This window comes from Hipposideros armiger, unplaced genomic scaffold (genome assembly GCF_001890085.2).
Source record: "Hipposideros armiger isolate ML-2016 unplaced genomic scaffold, ASM189008v1 scaffold_887, whole genome shotgun sequence".
Lineage (NCBI taxonomy): Eukaryota > Metazoa > Chordata > Mammalia > Chiroptera > Hipposideridae > Hipposideros > Hipposideros armiger.
Window position 1 is genome coordinate 520,709 of NW_017732237.1, and position 6,744 is coordinate 527,452.

The window sequence follows — 6,744 nt, forward strand, 5'->3', positions numbered from 1 at the left end:
AAAGAGCGAAAATTTATGAGTTTTTCTCTATTTAATTGTAGGCTGCCAGTGCACTATAAATAAGCTTAAAGTTCTAAAGACAGTTGATTTTTTTTAAAATATCAGTGATTTATCTATTTCTGTAAACTAAGGAATAAGGATTATTTACTACATACAAGCCATAATCAAACAAATATCACATCCGATGCACTACTATTGTAAACATTTTAAATTTACAAGGATGTTTTATGGTTGACTCTTGATAGAAAGCCTGATATTAGAAAAATTGACAGACGATTTTTTTTTCTCTAATTTCCTCTGGATATCCCTTCAGTTTTGTTCCAAAGAAATCTGTGCTCTTATGATTCCTTGGAATATGTAGAAAGTACAATTCTATTAATACCTGAATGCTTTTAGAATATAAACCTTTGTAATTGTCACATTACAGTTCTTTGAAGAAATACAATTTGCTTCTGAAGAAGCAGTATAAATAATATGGAGCTCTGAACATGGAAAATAGTCATCACTCTCCGTTAAGATAAAATTGTAAGAGCAATACATGAAATGTGTACCTCAAGAATGTTAATGAATTTACATAAAGGTGTATGAATATTTTAATTAGATTTTCTAAAATGTATTAAATTACATTTGCATATGGGTACAATTCAAACATATACTTCATTCAATCTCATTTTATTCTTAGTGAATTACAAAATAGCAGGACATGTTAAAAGATATTATACCTTTAAGGTGAATGTGATTATTGAAGTGTACTTCATTGAATTGATTTGTTTATAGTACATAATTCTGTAGACTGTATATGTATGTTTTTAAATTTAGATGCATGTTCAGCTGACACTAATGCATACAATTTTAAAAGGCATTTTAGAAATAGAATAATTCAATTTACAGACTATTGATTTAATAACAATGATATCGTTGACTCTGAGATTTCAAAGGGACTTTGAAACTTATTTACTTCAGTACCTACTAAGTCATTCAATCATTAGCAAGCTCAACGCTCATGTTTTAACTCACATTTGAATGAGTATTTGATGATAATAGTATTATGCCCTTGTTTTGTTTTCCAGACGAATCAGTTTTAGTTCCCTCAGCTATTACATGGTATTTTATAATTAATTAATAGCAGAGGCATAATTAAAGTCACACCTTTTTCAGCATTGAGAGGCTGCCTGCACTCCTTGGCTAGTGCTCCCCCTCTGGCATCTTTCCAACCCCTTCTTCACCATCACACCCCTCCTGTTCACTCTGGTACTCTTACCTCCTTCTTACAATGACCATTGTGATTACATTGTGATTACACCCAGATAATCCAGGATAAACTCCCATTTAAAAACTCTTCACCTATTCATATTTGCAAAGTCTCTTTTTACTATGTAAGGTAACATGTTTACAGATTTGGGAAACTAGGATGTAGGCATCTTCACAGGGGTGGGAGGGCACTGTTCACATTATCACATATAATATAGACCAGCAATAGTCAGGAAGCTGTAGATACAGTGTTAAACATTTGAATATATTCATGGGTCTTACATTCTAGAGGATAAAAAGTATTAGGTAGAAATCACTGCATAATGGCTGCATTTAAAACTCTGAAGTGTTGTGTTTGGAAGCCTCTAAGATGAACTCAGAAGACCCCCACCTCCTAATATTCATGCTTTTAGGTAATCCCCTCCAACTGAACATGAGCCAGAACTAGAGACTCACTTTTTAAGAAAAGAATAGGACAACAGTGATAGAATGTCATCTTCTAGAGTACATTACAAAAAGACTCTGGTTCCATCTTGCTACCCATTTTTACTCAGTCACTGGCTTGTTATAAGGGAAGCCAGCTGACATGTTGTGAGCTTCCCAGTGGAGAAGACTGCGTGGCAAGAAGCCCAGGGAAGCCTCTGGCCAACAATCAGTGAGGAGCAAAGGGCTTTAATCTAATAATACAAGAGGAACTAAATCTGTCAACAGTCACGAGTGTGCTTATAAGGATCTTTTCCAGTTGCAGCCTTGTGAGGGACCCTGAGCTAGAGGTATCCAGCTAAGCTGTACCCAGATCCCTAAGTCATGGAAACTGTGAGATAATAAAAGTTTGGTGTTTGAAGTCACTAAATTCTAGGGCTATTTGTTATGAAGCAATTGATACCTAATGCAGTTTTGATTTAAACTTGAATTTGAATGCTATTGAAAAGGGCAAGTACTCTCTAAATCACACATAGTTTATACCATAATAAATACATGTTAAATAACAATTACCCAGTTGCTTTAGTGTATTTTAAAAACATTAATTGAATTAATTAAAAAGAAAAATCTACAATAAATACCGCAAAGTGAAAAAAATAGTATCCTACAACAGCAAACAACGGGGAAACATGAATTAAGCATAAATAAAAATTGGGGAAAGTCTCTCCGTGGGTATTTTGTTTAAGGACCTAAAGGCAAAGAAGGAACAATCACAGCAAAGAGCAGAGAGAGTATCTCTGACAGAGTAAGTGATCCTGTTAAATTTCAAGAAGTGGGAATGAGCATGATCTTCAGATATTAAAATAAAGTCTAAATGAAACACAACAATGCAAAAATGCTTTTCATTTGTGTTTCGACATCAGTGGGTAATAATGGATAATTAGTAAAATATGAAAGTGAAGGAAGATAATTAATCTAAATGCATGGCTTGGAACATCATGATAAAAATGAATTTTAAATTCAGTGCAACGGGATGGTCCAAAGACAATAATCAATGATGAATCCTGATTTCAATTTGAGTATCTTGATGGATGTGGTGACTAATTTTATGAATCAACTATACTGGGCCACTGGGTGCCCAGATATTTGGTTAAACATTATTCTGTATGTTTGTGAGGGTGTTTCTGGATGTCATTAACATTTGAATCAGTAGATTGTGTAAAGCAGATTGTCCTCCCAAATGTGGGTGGCCCTCATACTATTCATTGAAGGCCTGAATTGAACAAAAAGGCTGATGAGGAAGAATTTGCTACTCTGTCTTTGAGCTGGGACACTGGTATTCCTACTTGAGAGTTGGACTTGGAGTAGAATTTACATTATCAGCTCTCCTGTTTCTCAGGCCTTTAAACTTGGACTGGAACTATTCCATCAGCTCTCCTGGTTCTCCAGCTTGCTGACTGCCGATCTTGGGACTTCTCAGCCTTCACCATCATATAAGCCAATTTCTTATAATCTCTCTACAAAAAGATTATACATCCTATTGATTCTGTTTCCCTGGAGAATGCTAACACAATATATATTGTCCCATTTATTTAAATATGGTGAGGGAATAAATAAGTTCTGAAACGGGGAGGTGGGAAATTAAGAGTTCAGCTTTGATCATAATATATTTGATTTGAAGCATCTGGTTGCAAATGTCAAGGAGGAATTTAGAGAGCAAGTTCTTTTTTCATTAATTAAACAAATATTTATCTTATGGCAAAGATGCAGCCACTCACAGAGGTCTGAGAAGTGTAGATTAGAAAGTCAACAGCATATAGACGGTGTATCAGTTAGATATGCTATCCCTATAAGTAACAAAATGCCTGACAAATAGTGAATTAAATAGTAGGAGTTTACTTTTTCTCATATAGCAAGAATTCTGAAGATAAAGGCTTACTATTGTCAAGGTCAAGGTAAAAGCATTGGTTCAGGGACTCAACAATGTTAGGAATCTGTGCATGTGTGTTTAATCTTCCCCTCATAGTTGCAAGTTCACTATAGTAGTTCCAACCATCACATCATGTTCTAACATGGAAGAAAAGAGACTAGCATGGGGTGGAGACCCTCTTAGCACATGCCTCCCTCTTATCAGAGACACAAAATCATTCCCAAAAGTCCTTCAGAAAATGTCCTCTTTCTTCTTATTGGCAGAAAATTGACTATAACTTCACCCCTATACTAAGGGCTAGATTTACATTCTCATAGATCTGGGGATCTTAATTTGAACTATGAAAAGACAAAAAATTCTGTTTTTAAAAAAGCAAGATAGGAAATGACCTTAGAGTAGGCATCCTATAGAATTCCAAATTTTCATAGGAATTGATTAAAATTAACTTAATTTTAATCAAATTATGGCAAACTTTTCCACATTGACAAGTGGTTTGTAAATGAACATGTGATCCAATTCTAGCCAATAAAATATGAGTAGTATTTCTGAAAGTTTCTGTCAGTGTTGTCTTTCCTGTTACACAGAAACAACAGAAAATACTTTTTTTTATTTTTTATTCAGGCTTCCCCTTGTTTCAGCTCAGGATGCTATTATATAAGAATAGAATGCTTCAAGATGTGGCAGCCATTTTGCAACCATGAGGTACAGACCAAAACAATGTCAGTTACAACATGGCTTTCTGACTTCACTGATTCACTCAGCTAATCTTTTATTATTTAAACTAATACAACTTGGAGACTCTGTTATTTATAGCTAAAAAAGACCACATATAAGAAAGATATTTAAATTCATAGGAATGAAGGTACTTAATACAAAGGCAGAAACTGCAGAGAGGGAAATAAAAGACTCATTATAAGGGTAGGCAACATTTAGGCATTTAGGGAGGGATAGATGAGGAGCCTGCTAAGGAGACAGAGAAGCAATAAAAGGAAAACTAAAAGGGTAGTGTGTTCTGGAAGCTGAGGTGATATTTCATGAAGAAAGATATTATGAACTGTGTGGAATGCTACTGAAAGTTTGACCATTTGAAAACAGTAATTTAAAAATAAGTTGGGGGCGGCCGAGTAGAGTGTTGGTTAAGAGCTGGCTTGGGACACCAGAGGGCCCCGGTTCGGATCCCACATATGAGGGCCAGTGACACTGCCCTTTACAGCTAAGATGCTGAACAACAGCTCAAACTGGAGCTGGACTGCCCGTGAGTCGCAGGCAATGGCATAGGCTGCAGCCCCTGCTGCAGTGGGTTGCCATGGGCTACCATGTGTAGCCAGCAGCCAGCGTGAGTGGCCGTCCAGAAGCCAGCGACTGATNTCAAGATTTTGATTTAATCACATCTGCAAAGTCCATTTTGCCATATAAGGTGTTATTCAGAGGTCCCAGGAATTAGGACATGGATATCTGTGGGGAACCACTGTTCAGCTTACCATTGATGGCATGTCTGTTCTACACGGTGTTGGCGGGAACTGTAACTAGGGCTAGAGGATCCAAGATGGGCTTACTCATGTTTCCGGGGCCTCAGCTGGAGTAGCTAGTATAGATAGGGACTGGCTGGGCCTCTCTGTCTCAAAGAATTCTGTTATCAATCAAAGGTCTAACTCACACTTTTTTTCATGGAGCTGAGTCCCAAAACAGTGAAAAAGGAAGCTACTAACCCCTCTTAAGCCCAAACTCTATAATATACAGTACCATTTTCAGCTCATTCTATTGGTCAATGACAGTCACAAGACCAGTCCAGAATCAAGGAGAAAATAAAGACTCTACCTCTGTAGGAGTGCAGTGACTTGAGCACACAAAGATGTCAAGAATTGCTGGTGTCCATTTTTGTAATCTACCACACCTTGAACTCAGAATTTAAAGATTTGATCTTAATATTGTTTCATTTATTTTTTAAAGTCCCATTAATAAGGAATCATATTACAGGGGTAACTGAATTCATTATACCTTGAATTCATCAGTACAGCCTTGAATTCATCATACCTGTTGTTCTGTCTTAGAGAAACTATAACTCATCAGAACCAAGCCTTTCCTTCAAATGGTTGCTTGACTCCAGGTGATTACAGATGGGACTTTAATTAGCTAAATCATTACTGTATGCCATGTGGTGTCAAGTTCCCATCCCAGAATACTAATAGAGTTTTCACTGTCTTTACACCTGTTATAAGTTCCACAGTAACTGTATATTTCTCCCATTTCCCCGGGGATTTGTTATCTGTCATTCATTTCTGGCACTAATTTTAATGTTAGGTAAAGTCCTAGGTTATAAACAATAGAAATTGACTCTGATTCACATAAACAGATAAATCATTTTTTGGAAGTGTATCAAACATTTTGAAGATTTAGAAAGAAACTTGGAAACAAAGACACTAAGGGTATCTTGGCAGCAGAGAGCATAAGCAACGACTCTCATGAACCCAATTGGTGAGGTTGACACCCCTGGCATAGCCACTCCATTTTCCATGACCGTAGTGGATGGACTCTGAATTCTGCTACCATTCGCTGTGAAAATCTCTTAGCTCTATATCTTTGTATCTCTCTCTTCAGACATAAGAAAATATCTGATCAGGCCTAGGTTATATTCCAACATGCTGGTTTCCAAGATATAGGAAGAGGCACTGTCTCATCTACTTCTGCATATGTAGTGGGGGGTGTGGTATTACCTTGCTCTAAGTATCATGCTTTGCGTACAAGTAGGATGTTTAAAAAAGCACTAAATCTTGGAAATAGTTATTGTAAAATGAGATAAATAAAATAAAGCCAATGATAGAATATAAAGAGAAAGGCTTTAAAAGAAAGATGAGAGGAAATTGTCAGAGTAAGGAAAGTAGTAAATAACTAAGAGAAAAAAAGGTTTTAAGATACTTCCAACAATTAAGTTCATTAACATTTGGACAATAAAAATATTAGTAGCTAACATTATCATGTAATTATTATGCACAGGCACATAAGTATTTAATGCATTTTTACTACTCGTTTATAATTGTCATATCTCCCAAGTATTCATTATTATGTATATATAATTATCAACTAATCATCCCATTTTAGAAATGAGGTGACTGAGGCACAGGTTAATTTGCCCATTCTCA